Source organism: Lynx canadensis, chromosome A1 (genome assembly GCF_007474595.2).
Source record: "Lynx canadensis isolate LIC74 chromosome A1, mLynCan4.pri.v2, whole genome shotgun sequence".
Classification (NCBI taxonomy): Eukaryota; Metazoa; Chordata; class Mammalia; order Carnivora; family Felidae; genus Lynx; species Lynx canadensis.
Window position 1 is genome coordinate 4,484,612 of NC_044303.2, and position 17,232 is coordinate 4,501,843.

The 17,232-nt window shown below is 42.1% G+C and overlaps 1 protein-coding gene across 1 annotated transcript in view; it reads right to left on the reverse strand.

Annotated features, from left to right (window-relative positions):
* Positions 1-17,232, reverse strand: part of SPATA13 (spermatogenesis associated 13) — a 151,208-nt gene that overhangs the window by 65,427 nt on the left and 68,549 nt on the right.

Below are 17,232 nucleotides of genomic sequence, written 5' to 3' on the forward strand. Positions count from 1 at the left end.
AGGTCATGATCTCACAATCGCGAGATGGCTCCTTGCGCTGGGTGTGGATCCTGCTTGGGATTCATTCTCATTCTCTCTCTCTTTCTCTCTCTGCCCCCCCCCCCACTCACGTGTGTGTATGCGCATGTATGCACACGATCTCTTTCATAAATAAATAAATAAATGGCATCTCACCATTTAAAGCTATATGTCACTAATTTCCCTTAAATGATGTCACTTAATTTCCCTTAAATTAATGTATCATAATAAAAAGGATTTTCCGTAGGCTTTTTTTTTTCCTTTTTTTATAGTGTGGGTATTTTATCTGGATTATAGAGTGCTTGGAATGGGATGGGTTATAAGTATATGTCCTACGATTCTAAGTGAGGGCGGGAACTCATAGGATCCCAGATCAGCTACTACTTTTTAAGGAGCTCAAAGTAAGAACAAGAAAATCTTTACATATTTAGAAAGAAGTCTGAGCACTAATGACATTCTTCTCTTTTTGTTAAAACACTAAAAAGACAATGTTTTAGTTACTTAGAAATCGTAAATTTGTATTTCTAATCTACCTAAAATTATATTTTCAGGTTAGTAAAGAAGGCATTGTTATACCCATTTTGGAGACGAGAACCCAGTTCACAGAGAAGGCACCAGATTTAATGAAAGGCAGGGAATGTGAGAGATCAGGCACTTCGTTCAATTTCATCTTTGCAAGGCCAGCACTAGACATGACGTGCCCCCCGTTTATAGATATAAGGAAAACGCAGTACGGTTTACTGCAAAAACTCTCAGCAGCAACTTGCACAAACACCGGACCTCAGTAACATTGCTCCATAAAAAGCCTCGGTGTGCTTATCACTTTTACATCTCTCCACTTCCGGATGCTGCTTCCCCTCGCACTTCCTCTCTGGGCTGCTGGTAGGTCCTCATCAGCGTGTGCACATGCCCGTTTCCCCAGACTCTTCCTCTCTGCTGCTTCCTCCCGTTTCCCGTATCACATCTCACCTTTACTCTTGTTCTCAGCTCCACTCCCTTCTCTCTCCTCGTTGCCCACACTTTTCCCTTAAACTGATCACATACGGAACGCAAACACTGTGGTTTCGTTTGACTTCCTGAATCATGTTTGGTTTCTTCTCCTGAATTTTTAGAACGAGTGGGTGGAATCATCTTTCTTTCTCCAAAGCTTCCTTTTCTTTTACAGACCTTGCTGGTGGTGGCGGTGTGTGTGGGGGGGGCAGGGGCTGTACTAGCATTAAGGGGATGGCGGGGACCGTACCAGCCTTACAGGGATGGCGGGGACTGTTTTAGCATTACGGAGGTGGCAGGGACTGTTCTAGCATTACAGGGATGGCAGGGACTGGACCAGCATTATAGGGGTTCACGTTAAAAATGGCCCTCCCACCACCTGGGTGTTCTAATTCTGTCTCCCTAACTTTCTAGGGTGCACACGTCTTTTCCTACCACACTTAGGCTAGTTCAGGAATAAACACTAAGGTTGAGGGACTTCTACGGTGGCCCGAGCAAGGAGAGGAAAGAGGCAGCCTCTGACTTGGTACGAAATAAGTAACTGGCCAAACACTCATCACTCACCTAACGACCACCTTAAAAATCATGCATGGTCAGGCTGGCTCCGCTCCACCTTTCAAAGTTTCCTCTAGTTCAGGGACCATGCCGGGAAGGGACAGACACCATCATACACTTGTCCCTTCCCTTCTTAGACCCCAGATTTGGACTTAGCCTGGAGGTGGACGGGGCCTGGGCAAGAAACAGAAGGAAAGTGGGAACGTACTTACTGGGTTTGTCCTTCTGTGGCTCAGGGGCACAAATACATGTTAATGCTGGGTGACATTCTTACTAACAAGCTATATCTTTAAGACACAAGGTTCCAAGCTGTAGGAAGACAGTGGTTGTTGGAATTCTGACAGCAAATGAAACACAAATGATTAACCAAAAACTGTTCTGATTGTTAGCAAATGAGATTACACACACATAGAGAATTTTGACACACCTCTTAAAAACTAAAGAAAAAGAGAGAAGAAAAGAAACAAATGCAATCTGGAAAACTGTGGCCTTGTCCCTTGGGTTCAGGGGATAGATAGGCCATTTGCTAAGAAAAATATTATACAGTATTAAAAACATTTAAAAATATATTAATGCTTCTTAACGCCCTTGAAGTAAAAGGGGAGTGCAGTGGACTTCAACTGTCCTTGCCTGGTGAAACTGATGATAAAAATGCTAAAACAGAGCTGGTGAATCTACAACTTGTTTTATAGGCAGAATCGCTCATTCACTAGAAATGCAAATTTTGAGGTTCATGAGGGAACACAATTTAATACACTTAGCCCGATTCTGTACGTGTTAAGAAGGCACTTAAGTATGAACATTTTATTTATTTATTTTTTTTTTAAATTTTTTATTTATTTTTGAGACAGAGAGAGACAGAGCATGAACGGGGGAGGGTCAGAGATACAGGGAGACACAGAATCGGAAGCAGGCACCAGGCTCTGAGCCATCAGCCCAGAGCCCGACGCGGGGCTCAAAGTCACGGACCGCAAGATCGTGACCTGAGCTGAAGTCGGACGCCCAACCGACTGAGCCACCCAGGCGCCCCAAGTATGAACATTTTAGACACCACTGACGACTTAGAATACCAGACTGAGAAAGCAGTGTAGCTGAGGTCATCCTCATTTTATGCAAAATCAAGAAATGAAGTCTGCGTGACTGTGGTGAGCCCCATCCTGACCATGCCCCACGCCCCTGACATCGTGGGAGGGCGGTCACCACTGACCCTGTGTGAGCACAGGGCTGATGAGGAATTTCCCCCCCAGGCCTGTGTAATAATCACCTAAGGCAATTCCATTTTCTGGGCTTATCTAAAAACTCAGACCATACTACTAAGTCAACAGTGGCAAGACGGTGGTGAGTTTGACACCCAAGCAGAGAAAATAATAGAACTGTAAGCTGTACTTTATGCCTGGACTCATTAAGAGTGAAGACACATTTTTCAGAGAGAGAGACAGAGTGCGAGCAGGGGAGGGGCAGAGAGAGAGAGGGAGACACAGGATCCGAAGCAGGCTCCAGGCTCTGAGCTGTCGGCACCGAGCCCGACGCGGGGCTCGAACTCACAAACCACAAGATCATGACCTGAGCTGAAGTCGGACGCTTAACCGACTGAGCCACCCAGGCACCCCAAGAGTGAAGACATATTTTAAAACCATCATATTATAAAATTAACATATACAATGATCCCATCTTAACATCTTGAAATGTATCTCTGAAATGCATGCTGAGGAATACAGAGGTCTACTCAAACTTTCTTTTTTTAAACTTATAAAAAGCATGATTTTATAAAAACTAACTTACTTTCCTCTTTTCCAAGTACTTACTGAGCACAACTAAATATTCCAAAATCATGAACCATGGTTTAGATTTGAATATATTAGAAATCCACTGTTTTTCTAAACCCTTTTGAACATTCTAGATTTTTTTCCTAATCTGTTTTGACTTTTCTTGTACAGAGAAGGTAAAAGGACCCAGGACAAGAGGGTGAAGAAAAATGGGCAGCAGAGGACGAGGTCCCGGCTGAACCTCTAGTGGAAGAAGATGGAGAGAAATGTCTGTTCACAGCATTGCTGGCCATGTCCAGCCAGGAATGACAGCAAACAAACATTCAAATCAATGGCCCCGCGTGACTTCAGAATCACGAAAACTAAGGGTTTCTAGATTAAAATGCAGAATAGCAACTTCACAAACCATGAGTAATTAAAAATGCTTCATGCATGTATAAAGGGGTGAATGGCTGAGTTGATGGACAGATAAATGAGCGAATGAATGGACAGTTCTGGGTGGCAAAGAAGCTGTTCCCTCTCTACATTCGGGTGTGATTTTATAAAAATGAGCCTGATTTAAGTTATTGCTTAGTTATTATCACTAAGTATTTCGAAACCCATAACCATGTTTTAGATCAGGAAACAACCATCCGTTCCTGTCTCCTTCATAACCTATTTGAATTGTGCCACCCTGAAAACAAATTGACTACAGTTTTCCTCCCCTTCTTGTCAACAACCCAGTTTTGAAGGCGCCCTACTTAGTTTCAGATATGTGAACTACAAGGTAATGGGATCTTTTCCAAAAGTAAGTGTCCTCTGCTGGCAACAGAATGTAAAAAGAAAGATTTGGGACTTTGAAGAAAATCTCTTTTCTGTATTTCAGTTCAAGCTTGCAGCATTACTGTGCTGGAAGGAGAAAGAGAGAAGGCGAACGGGAGGCAACGAACGAAGAGCACAGAGTGACGGCGAGTTGGACGAAAGAACCCAGAAGAGGCAGAGGAAGTAATGGCATCACATGGATTCTCTCTTCCAGCAACACTCACTGATGGCGGATTGCATCACTTGCCTTGAAACTTGCAAGGGTCCAGGGGCACCAGGGTGGCTCAGTCGGTTGAGCATCCGACTCTTGATTCCGGCTCTGGTCATGACCTTACCGTTTCATTAGTTCGAGCCCCGCATCAGGCCCGGCTTGCGCTCTCTCTGTGTCTCTCAAAATAAATAAACTTTAAAAACAAATAAATGAGTAAACTTGCAAGGGTCCAGCCAATGAACCTAATCAAGAAAACACTGACCCTAAATTGGATGTGTTGTTCACCAAGAACGCTTCTGCTGTGAGTGCCTGGCCTGTCTGTACAGGGACAGTCGCAAAGGTAAGGCGAGACCTACAGACAGCACCAGCGGCATTTCTCTTTATTTCTACTGAGGGATCTGAGAACGTGTCCTGGTGCAAACAAAACATCTTGAAAATGTTTAATTCAAAACTTGGCAGTGGGAGAATTATAGATGAATAATTTATAACACAAAAAGAGTAAAAATATAACACCAAGTATACAACAGAAGTTTGTTATAAGCAAATGTGTAAAAATGTATATTACACATTGGAGAACGGGGCTGGAATACCTGACCTCAGTCACAAACTGTATTTAAGGCTCCAGGCCTCCTGTCTCCCCACCTGTGGGGCTGACCTACAAGAAATGGCAGTACACAGACCTAGGGTCGCACCACTGTCCACTGTCCAAGGTGGCGTGCTTCAACCCTGTGTCAAGTCAACTACCAAAAGAAGCTGCCGGAAGCTAAGTTGAGCTGCTGAGCCCATCCTCAGTAGCCAAAAAAACCTCACCTAGAAGAAAACGAAGAGGAAAGGCTCTGACTTGGGCAAGACTAACTGTGGCAGGAACTGGCCCACGCTCAGTGGGAAGAACGCCAATCATGGAGTCAAAAGAGAAAATGGAATGGAAATGTATCAAATATACCAGTGTTGAAAACAGGGCTTTTACGAATCCCATCTCATTTAATTAAAACAACCTACGCAGTAGATACTTACAGGCTTCTGTTTTACAAATAAGAGACATGATGAGATTCCACCAAAGATCTGGAAACTAGCAAATGGCTAGAATTTAATTCTATGTGCCAGCTGCCAAGCAGATGGTGTTTTTTGGGCTTTCCTCCCCATTCTGAGACCTGGTTCTAGGCCCAGCTGCCACTCAGCGGCTGTGTGACTCTGGCAGAAGGGTCTTACTACCTTTCTAAGCCTCAGTTTACCCATCTCTTAAGGCAAATACAAAAATGCTGGCCTACTTCGCAGGGTGGCTATGAAAACCAAATGCAACAATGTTATGTGACTTTTATTAGCTTTAAAACTGTTATATAAATGCAAGAGGTTACTACTGATACTTGTATTTCTAATCTATTTTTTTACTGATAGTTTTATTTTTAAGAGACAATTACATTTTTTTTTCAGACAGAGAGAGAGAGAGAGAGAGAGAGAGAGAGAGAGAGAGGCAGGCAGAGAGAGAAGGAGACACAGAATCCAAAGCAGGCTCCAGGCTCTGAGCTGTCAGCACAGAGCCCGACTCAGGGCTCACACTCACAAACCATGAGATCGTGATGTGGGCCAAAGTTGGACACTTAACTTGACTGGGCCAGCCAGGTGCCCCAAGAGACAATTACATTTTTAGACTTCCAAATGAGTTGGTAAAATTCCGGTTTCCAGCAGTGGGTGGAGCAATTGCTCAACATATTTTTTTTTTTAATTTTTTTTTTTCAACGTTTATTTATTTTTGGGACAGAGAGAGACAGAGCATGAACGGGGGAGGGGCAGAGAGAGAGGGAGACACAGAATCAGAAACAGGCTCCAGGCTCTGAGCCATCAGCCCAGAGCCTGACGCGGGGCTCGAACTCACGAACTGCGAGATCATGACCTGAGCCGAAGTCGGACACTTAACCGACTGCGCCACCCAGGCGCCCCTTTTTTTTTAGATTCTTAAAATTGTTTTTTTGCGGGGATGCCTGGTTGGCTCAGTTGGTTAAGCGTCTGACTTCAGCTCAGGTCACGATCTCACGGTCCGTGAGTTCGAGCCCCGCGTCGGGCTCTGGGCTGATGGCTCAGAGCCTGGAGCCTGCTTCCGATTCTGTGTCTCCCTCTCTCTCTGCCCCTCCCCCGTTCATGCTCTGTCTCTCTCTGTCTCAAAAATAAATAAACGTTAAAAAAAAATTTTTTTAATTTTTTTTTTTTTTTTTTTTTTTTTTTTTTAAGTAATCTCTACACCCAACGTGGGGCTCAAACTCACAACCTTAAGATCAAGAGTTGCATGCCCCATCGACGGAGCCAGCCGGGAGCACCTTCTCAACACGCATCAGAGCAAATTCTTTATACCACCATTTCTTGATTAAAAAGTTTTAATTTCACTCTTTTGCCAAAAGGAAATGTTTGTATTCTGTATGAATTCATATCCATTTGGTAATATAAATTCACATCCAACTGATTAATACAGTTCAATGAGAGAAATAGGATTGTAGGCTACCTTTTAACTTTTTCAGGAACAACTCTTACCTAAAGCAAGAGTTAACTGGGGTGCATCTGCGAAGAGAAAAGCCCAAACCTAAAAAACAGGACACTTAAAACCTAGGGGAGCCCACAAACTTAATACCTAGAGCCTCGGCCTGGACAGCAGGTCTCAAACTTCAGTGGGGCAAAAATAATTCCCCCGGGTAGCATGTTAAAAGTCCTGATTACCGGATCTGGACTCCAGTGATTCGAATTCAGTAGCTCCAGGTGGCCTCAAGGATCTGTACTGTTAGCTTGTATCTTCATTCCAAACTTTGAGAAACTCCAGTTAGACAATCAGAAGTAATTTGCAAAGTTTAACTGGTCTGTGTTGAAGTATCTGACCAAAAGCACCAATCTTAATGATAACAAAGATTGTGATTATGACAAAGCCAGCTTTATTGAGTTTAATGTGTTCCAGGCATTGTGGTGTCTCCTAAGCACTATTTCATTTAATCCCGGTAAGTACTATTGACTCCATTTTTAAGGAAACTGAGGCTTATGTAGGTCAAGGATACAGCTGGTTAGTAGGGAAACCAGGATTTGAACTTAGCCCGACTACAAAGCCCACCTATTTTTTATCCCAGAGTTCCTCCACCACTCAGAAATGCTGGCATTGGTGGCTGGCAACCGCATCAGTGCTGGTTTCCTAGGAATTTACCATCTGGGAGTGTTCTTTCCTCTGCAACTTATCCGAGCGTCCCCACCCCCTCCCCAGCTTTACTGCTATTATTCTAAATGAAGGCAACGTTCCCAATGGTCATTTGTTCCTGGACTGTGAGTGGTGGGAGAAACACAGGTAACATTTAGTTTATACAGCAACACGGGGCAATTTGCCGTTAGGCGTTTCTGCCAATTAAATCTATGGTATTCTTTCCAGTTGCCATGGCAACTGTGTGTCACATGAACGTGTGGAAAAGTGATTCCCAACCTTGGATGCTCTTTGATCTTAATTATTACAGGGAAGTTAAGATGAGGAAAATGAACCAGGAGAAAAAGATCTACTGGCATCGTAATCATCAAGCTAAAATTTCCCCCCCAAAATACTGACACTCCTTTTCTGTATTTTATAGCTTTATTAAGGTCTTATTATGCATTAGTTATGCACAGATTAAAACGAGGCACCAAATAAAAGTAAATAGTAAAACCTTAACAGATACACTATAATACCGTTTCATATCATTTAAGTATTTCATTTGTTTAGGAAGTTTAACAGGAATAGCATTAATATGGTACAATTATGAATATGATACATTACTATAACTAATACCTGACTACATATGGTTATTATGGTAATTGTATAAAAACTAGACTCCTGCTCAGTATATATAGGGATGTAATTCTGTCTCCTTCTTCCTCCCTTGTTTTTTCATTTTTAAAGCAATCTTTTTTTAAGCTAAGTTCTAAACCCAATATGGGGCACAAAGAGTTGCATGCTCTACCGAATGAACCAGCCAGGTGCCCATTACCCCCTTGTTTCTAATGGGAAAATCCTACTTGATGACATTTCACCAAACAAAAACTGTTCTAGAAACAAGCCACTTTAAAGTTCAAGAATGACATGATTATGTGTATAGACTGTTCTTTAGATTCTCCATTTTTAGAAATAATTTTATTTATTTTTTTATTTTTTTATTTTTTTTTTAAATTTTTTTTTTCAACGTTTATTTATTTTTTTTGGGACAGAGAGAGACAGAGCATGAACGGGGGAGGGGCAGAGAGAGAGGGAGACACAGAATCGGAAACAGGCTCCAGGCTCTGAGCCATCAGCCCAGAGCCCGACGCGGGGCTCGAACTCACGGACCGCGAGATCGTGACCTGGCTGAAGTCGGACGCTTAACCGACTGCGCCACCCAGGCGCCCCTAGAAATAATTTTAGAAGTAGCTTCTTAAATATATAAAGTTCAGTAGCCTGTCAAACACTGAGCACCCATTCAGAAATACTTTGAAACCTTCACTGCAAAAGATATACCCCTGTTTATGTAATGATGAACATAAATCTGTTTTAGAGAAAGTGGAAACTTCTTTTTAAAAAGAAAATGATGACTTAATTGTTAAAAGGCTACCTTCACATTTAGGCTCATGACCTGTATTTTATGATTTCATAATATTTCTGCAAGAGGTCTTTTTCTCTTTCGTTCTTCTGCAAAAAGGAAAATAAACCAACACAAAACACCTTAGGAGAAACTACACACAAACTAGCACAAGGATGACTAACAGAAAGCACACCGATTCCCTTTACGACATCCCACGGGGTGATGCTGAACAAATACCCACCCCAGGGTTGCCCACTTAGGGAATACGGTATAGCAGGTGTCCTCGTAACGAAATGTTAACTTCACTAGAAAAATATTTTTAAAAGCACAAATAGGGGCCGCCTGGGTGGCTCAGTCCATTGAGCATCCAACTCTTGATTTCAGCTCAGGTCATGATCCCAGGGTTATGGGACCGAGCCCCGCACTGGGCTCCACATTGAGCGTGGAGCCTGCTTAAGATTCTCTCTGTCCCCCTGCCCTTCTCCCCCAGCTTGTGTCCTCTCTCCCTCTCTCTAAAAAAAAAAAAAAAAAAAAAAAAAAAAAAAAAAAATTAATTAAAAAGTAAATAAATAAGCACAAAAAATATCATATTTTCAAATGATCTTTCCAATTTTAATTGCAACTTCCGTGATCCAAGTTCTAGAGCATCTATGTCAGAGAAAACTGAGAACCCAGTGGAGTATGGAAACTTATATTCTCTGTAACGTGAAAACTGTGGACCGTTCAACAAACTGTTGAAGGTGGGATATGAATGGAGGTGGGATAACTCAGTGTCCACATGACAAAAAAAAAAAAATGAACCTAGGCCTTTACCTCACACTGTACACAAAAATTAACTAAAAATGGACCATTTGCCATTTAAGAAACAAAACAAATGAACAAAAGGAAAAAGAGAGAGAGAGAGAGGGGCAAACCAAGAAACAGATTCTCAACTAAAGAGAACAAATGGTTACCAGAGGGGAAGTGGGTATGGGGATAAGAACACTGAGAAATGTACAGAATTTCTGAGTCACTTTATTGTGCACCTGGAACTAATATAACACTGTATGTTAACTATACTGGAATTATAATCAAAAACGAAATAAAAAAAAAAAAACACAGAGCATAGATGTAAATGTAAAAGCTAAAACTGTAACACTTCCAGAAGACAGGAGAAAATCTTTGTGATTTCCGTCAATATAGACATTTTTGCTCTTCAAAGGACATAATCAAGAAAATAAGAGGCAGGGGTGCCTGGGTGGCTCAGTCTGTTAAGAGTCCGACTTTGGCTCAGGTCACGATCTTGCAGTTCATGGGTTCAATCCCCACATCGGGCTCTGTGTTGACGGCTCAGATCCTGGAGCCTGCTTCAGATTCTGTGTCTCCCTCTCTCTCTGCCCCTCCCCTGCTCACACTCTGTTTCTCTCTCTCTCTCTCTCTCAAAATAAATAAATATTTTAACAACTAAAAAAAAAAAAAAAAAAAAAGAAAAGAAAAGACAACCCAGGGATGGTGAGCAAACATTTGCAAGTCACGTATCTGGTAAAAAACTTGTATCCAGAATATATAAAGAAATCTTACTGCTCAATGAAACCAAAAATGCAGTGAACTTACGAGCAAAAGATCTGAAAAGACACCTCACCAAGTAAGATAAATGAATGGCTAATAAAGAAGATGCTCGTCATTACCGATGCATTAGTCACTAGGGAAACACTAACTAAAATCAAAGTCAGATGTCACTACATACCCACGTAAAGGGCTAGAATGCAAACTACTGAGGATACCAACCAAGTACTGGCAAGGACGTAGAGAAACTGGAACCTGACACATTGCCGGTGGGAATCTACAACGGGACAACTGTTTTAGAAAACAACGTGGCAGTTCCTGAAATGGTTAAACACAGAAGCACCGAACAACCCAGAAACTCACCTCCTACCTATCTACCCAAGAGGATGGGAAAATATGTCCATACAAGTTGCACACAAGTATTCATAGCAGCCCCAAAGTGGCAAGAACTCAAACGTCTAACAACTGGTGAGCGGATGAACAAAGTGTGGGATTATCCACACAACCGATTATCAGTCAGCCTTAGAAGAGAAATGAAGTGCTGATGTGTGCTGCGACGTGAATGAGCTTTGAAAGCAATATACTGGGTGAAAGTAGCCAAGTCTTCTTCAGGGGTGATGGAAATGTTCTAAAACTACAGTGGTGATGCGATGCATGACTCCAACAAATTTACGACAAACCACTGAACTGCTCACTTAAAAAAAATATCGAGACAAGAGTGCAGATCAGTAGTTGCCTAAGTCTTTACTGGGAGCAGGAAATGACAGCAGAGGGCATGGGGGACCTTTCTGGGGGGATGGAAAGGTTCTATAACTTGACTGTGGCGGGGCCTGCACAACTCTATCAATTTCCTAAAAATCACTAAGCTGTATACTCACAATTGGGGAGTTTCATGTTATGTAAATTATACCTCAATAAAACTCCTAAAAAGCCTTGGGCAGACTTTCTAGGGTCATTACATTCACTTCTATATGTGCGACCTCATCTTTCTGATTCTAGGGATGGTTCTGTGACATAGCTGTGGATAACTCCTAATCTCCAGAAGAATTGTTTAAATCTCTCAACTAGCTGTGTGAGTAACCCAGTCATGCCTGAGAAATTTGCAAAGAGTCAAAATGATGTGAGGTATCTGTATCTCTGAATAAGTCACATGAAAAACAGACCTTTGCCGCTCTCATTATGCGTTAAGTACCCATCATCATCATCATCATCATCAAACCCCACAATTTGTAATGCACATTGCAACCAGGCCGGACATTAGCCCCTGCTCACTTACTGGATTATTCCAGTACTGTAAGTCGGAAGGAAGTTTTACTTTAGTGACACTGTACCTTGTGGTGCCACAAAATACCCTCCTTTTTCTGAGGCAGGAACAAAAACGCAAGTAGTGCTTCTGGGGTGGGGGCCACCCCAGTGGGTGGTGGGCAAGCTAAAACCCCACGTGGTAACAACGTGTATACTACAAAATCCCCCGGTCAGGCGCTCAATCGCTTTAACTGTAGAAGATCGGATTGTATGATGGCTTCCAACAATTTTGAAGCTACAAATCCCTGAGGAAGAAAATGATAAAATCCTAAAACACTGGAGTGTTTGAGTAAACGGAGGCTTAGAAAAGGAAAGGGATTTTCCACCAGGAGCCAGAATGTTTGTGGAAGGGCTAGGATAATAACCTAAATTCAGCTCTGGTTTTTTGTTTTCATGGCTTGACTACTGATTCCAACACAAAAGCATCCTCTGAATCACTCATCACCTTTGACTTCACTCTCCCCCAAAACATTCAAATGCTGGTTAAAAATATAAACTGTGAGGGGTGCCTGGGTGGCTCAGTCGGTTAAGCGTCTGACTTCGGCTCAGGTCATGATCTTGTGGTTTGTGGGTTCAAGCCCCGCGTCGGGCTCTTTGCTGGCAGCTCAGAGCCTGGAGCCTGCTTCCGATTCTGTGTCTCCCTCTCTCTCTGCCCCTCCCCCACTCATGCTCGCTCTCTCTCTCTCTGTCAAAAATAAATAAAACGCTAAAAAAGTTATCTTTTAATAAATAAACTGTGAGATCATTTTGAAATGCAAACTCTCCTCTCCCTTACCATGGTTTTAGCACAGATCTCATCTCCTCTGGACTAGACTACTGAGGACTGTTCTGTCCCAGGACTGCCCCCATACCAATCCTCTCTACGGAGCTCGTCCCCTTCTGTGGTTCCTGGTAAACACCTCTGTGGCTTTCTACTGCTTGCAGGGTAAAGTCCAAACTCCAAGCAAGGGCTTTCCTAACTTCGTAAGACCTATTTTTACAATCTTATCTCCCACTTCTCCACCCAACCAACCACCCTGTACAAAAGTTAACCAACCACCCTGTACAAAGAGAACGTGCAGTTCCCTTCGCACCACAGATTATCATCTTTGGGGACACTTACTATATGCAAAGCTCAGTGTGGAGTTCTCTACCTGCATCACCTCATTTTATCTTCACAACAACCCCATGTGACAGGCAGGTACCCTCGCCACCCCCAGTTTACAGGGGAGGAAAAGAAGGCTTAGATAACTCCTCTGGCTGACTTTCTCCCTATGTCTATAGTACCTGTCCCTCCCGCACACTCTTCCACTTGGCCTAAAAACCCTGCAGCCCCTCAAGTGCTGCCCCCTGCATCTTTTTTCAAGACCCCACTCAACTGTCTTCCTCCAGTTATACAACTCTTTATCCAGAGTTAATAATTCTGTCTTTGGTGCTTTCATGGTACTTTGTATGTTCCTCACTGGAAACGTCACACTACATCATAATATCTGTATCCATTCCAATAATATCTGTATCCATTCCAGTCTATCAATTAGAATATGAATCTATCAGAACAAGAATAGCTATTCTCTTTAACTCTTTCTTTTCTCTATGTTTGGCATACAAAGCAGGTAGGTAAATACTGAATGACAAGGTACATTAGTCTTTATAATGCGTTGTTTCATTCACTCCTTTTCCTTCCTTATATATTCTATTTCCATCTCCACATTTTTAGAGCCTTATTACCTCTGAGCTCTCTTTGGCAATAAATTCCTGCTAGCTTTCTCCCTGGTCACTTTTCTTTCCAATTCTCTTCTTTACCGATGGTGGATTAACTTCCTCAAAACACAGTTCTGCTTGGCTCTTCTCTATTCAAAAATATCCTTGACTCTTTGGTGCTTACCAAGGAATGTATAGATTCTTTACCCTAAATTCAAAAGTGTCCATGACCCAGGCTTAATGATTTCACTTTAACTTGATCCTTCTCCTACACTAAACAGAATTATGTTCCTTCCTGTTCTCTCAAATCACATAAAAGCCCTACCCATCTGACCAATGAAACTATATGTATAGACACTGCACTTTCTTCAAATGAGATTCAATCACCCTTATTCAGCATTCCTTGATTTGATACATGCGTAAAAACTACAACTCTTCTGAAATCCCAGAGCAAATGGTTTTTGCCTCTTTCATGGGATTTAATCTACATAGTTCCAATATGATTTACATACATCTTAGCTCATTTATAATGTCCTCGACATCCTTACAGAGCTATATCTGAGTGTCTTACGCCTGGTGGGTGCTCAGCAAGTTCGCTTTGTGCAATACTGAATGAACACGTAAATGTTAGGTCATCCTGCAACCTAACTAAACTAAACTAAACTAAACTAAACTAAACTAAACTAAACCTAACCACACTCTCATGCTTTAAAAAAAAAAATTAATGTGCAATCAAACTAACTGACTGAACATCTTCACAGTCCTCCCTAAGACTATAACACAGTGGCATGTCAAAAACCATTTCTGGAAAAATCTGACCTTAACTGGCCCATGTCTCAAGAAGTCAGGTCAATCTAGGATGGAAACATCATCTAAGTGGATAGTAATCATCACACAGTGACAGCCAGTGTTCAACACTGGGCCAAGTGCTTGCTAGACCTAATGCCCCTGGTTCCTACAAACATCCAAGGCAGATGGAGCTGTCCCACATTCTACGCTGGGGAGACTGAGGCCAAGGGAAAGCTCAGCAGTTTGCTCCACTGGTGGCTCTCTTTGGAACAGCAGAGCCGGGATTCACACCAAATTAAAAACATCTACTAAAAGACTAAAGCTCCCTATTGAGGAGTTACAACAGACTTTCATCATTTAAAAGAGCTTCATCTATGGCATATTTCAACACTACCACACACTTCTGAATCTATACTGCATGACTAAGGACAGGGTCCCTTTCCTATTCGCTATTTCAGGCGATGGAATTATCCTGTGACTTGGTAGGAAAACCAGCGAAAACATTCTAAATTCCTGTGCCTGTACATTTATCAGGGAACAGGTAGCACTGTCCACAAGCATCCATGCTAAACTGCATTTCCGGACCAAGTAACAATTCTAGGGCATCCTTCCAAAGTTATTCTTACAAGGAAATTTACCACTAGGTGGCAGAAGTATAAAGTTAACGCAGTGATTTCTCTATAATGAGTAGCAGGACATGTTCCCACCCTTTTCACAGTAACAAAATCCCGTGAAACTGCTAATGGTTTTCCAAAGATTATTTTGTCACTTTGAGAGTGGCATTTTATACGTAAATGGTTCTACATTAAACTATTCTCCCTTATTGAAAACTGCATTATAATATTTATTTTAAATATAATACACAGATTTCAACCTTTAAGAAAATTTTTTTAACGTTTATTTATTGTTGAGAGAAAGAGAGAGAAAGATACAGCATGAACAGGGGAGGGACAGAGAGAGAGGGAGACACAGAATCTGAAACAGGCTCCAGGCTCTAAGCTGTCAGCACAGAGCCCTGGCGGGGGGAGGTGGGGGCGCTCAAACCCACAAATCGCAAGATCATGACCCGAGTCGAAGTCAGTCACTTAACCTACTGAGCCACCCAGGCGCCCCTCGACCTCTATTGCATTCAACACTAACCACAGCTTCAACTAGCTCTAAGCACGTAAGTAGAACCATACTATCGCTGAATTAAATAACCCACTGTATGTTAAAGTACATTGAAACTGAAATTTAATTTTGTGTAATGTTATACAAGATGGCCAACAAGTGCTTTTAAATTACAACGGTTGAGGGGCGCCTGGGTGGCTCAGTCAGTTGGGCGTCTGACTTCAGCTCAGGTCATGATCTCGTGGTCTGTGAGATCAAGCCCCGCATCAGGCTCTGTGCTGACAGCTCGAAGCCTGGAGCCTGCTTTGGATTCTGTGTCTCCCTCTCCCTCTGCCCCTACCCTTGCTTGTGCTCTCTCTCCCAAAAATAAACATTAAAACATATATACACACACACACACGAGGAAGCTTAAGTTTGAGAAAATAAATCCAACTTAAAAAGTGATAAACATCTGGGGCACCTGGGTGGCTCAGTCGGTTAAGATGTGACTTTGGCTCAGGTCACAATCTCACAGTCTGTGGGTTTGAGCCCCATGTCAGGCTCTGTGCTGACTCAGAGTCGGGAGCCTGCTTCAGATTCTGTGTCTCCCTCTCTCTCTGCCCTTCCCCCACTTGTGCTCTGTCTCCCTCTGTCTCTCTCTCTCTCTCCCTCTCTCTCTCTCAAAAATAAATAAATATTAAAAAAAGTTTTTTAACGTGATAAACACCTGGAGACAAATTTATAGAATTATCTATCCACACATGTGCACTTTTGATAACTTGTGCCCTGCTTTGTATCTTTGGTACAATTTCTTTGTGGGTAGAAATTAAATTATATGTATTATTAAATTATTAACTGTGTATAATTAAATTATATTTAGCAAATATACGGGTAAACTATATAATGATCAAAATAATTCTGAAAACAATATGCATATGTTCACTTAATATGCACTCAGGAAGAAAATATTTTAATGATGATTTTCACTAATTTCATTAAGTAGAAAATAAAATCCCCACCTTTCACGTAAAGAAGCCTCTAGAACTATGCAAATCTTCTATTTTGGAGCAGGGGATGAGAGTTTGGGCTCCTCCAGGAGCGATGAAGAGAGGCTCTAAACCATCTGTGGGACAGGTTGGATGTGTGGTAGAAGGAATTACACTTCATCTTATCATCCATCAAAAGAGTCAAGGAAGCCCAGCCCGCTTCAGGCTTTGGCCAATGACGTACAGCAGAGCTAGCAGAACTGGAGCTCCTTCAAAGGCTGGCAACTAGTCTGGTGTCCTTACAACTGTTCCACAAGGCTTCTTTGGAAATATGCAAATGAGCAAATGGCCGTCAATATCTAAGACCTCTAAAGACACACTGGCCCTGAGGTCTCCATACAAACTCACATCTACAAAGCCTCACTCCCCTGGCTGCCTCGGGGATGCTTCAGGCTAATTGAGATCTCCCCAAAGTGACCTGCGATAGGCTTTCTACTTCTGAAGACTCTCTGAAAAGCAAAAGTGAAAACATACGGTCCAGAGGCTATCCTGGCTCCCAAGTTTGCAAAAGCTGCTGTGTAATCCCTCATCTACAGACATTAAGACAAAACTGAGGTCCTCTCCAAGGATCAGTGGGAAGGAACAGTTGCCAGGGGATTATTTTCCATGGCAAGCACCAATTTATGCCTATAAAACAGTCTAGAAATATACTTGGAGAATAATTTGCAGTATACACACATGGATGCATTTCCTCATCCTTTAGCTCTGTACTGTACTGAATGCATTTATAAATAAGTGAAAATTACAGAGTCAGGCAAAGTTGTCTGGATACCTGACAGGCTATGAAAAGAACACTGCTCCTGTCGCCTTGACAGTTATTAGTTGATTCAATTCATGAGATGCTTACGTTCTCTAAAAATAAGTCAAGTAACCATCATAAAAAT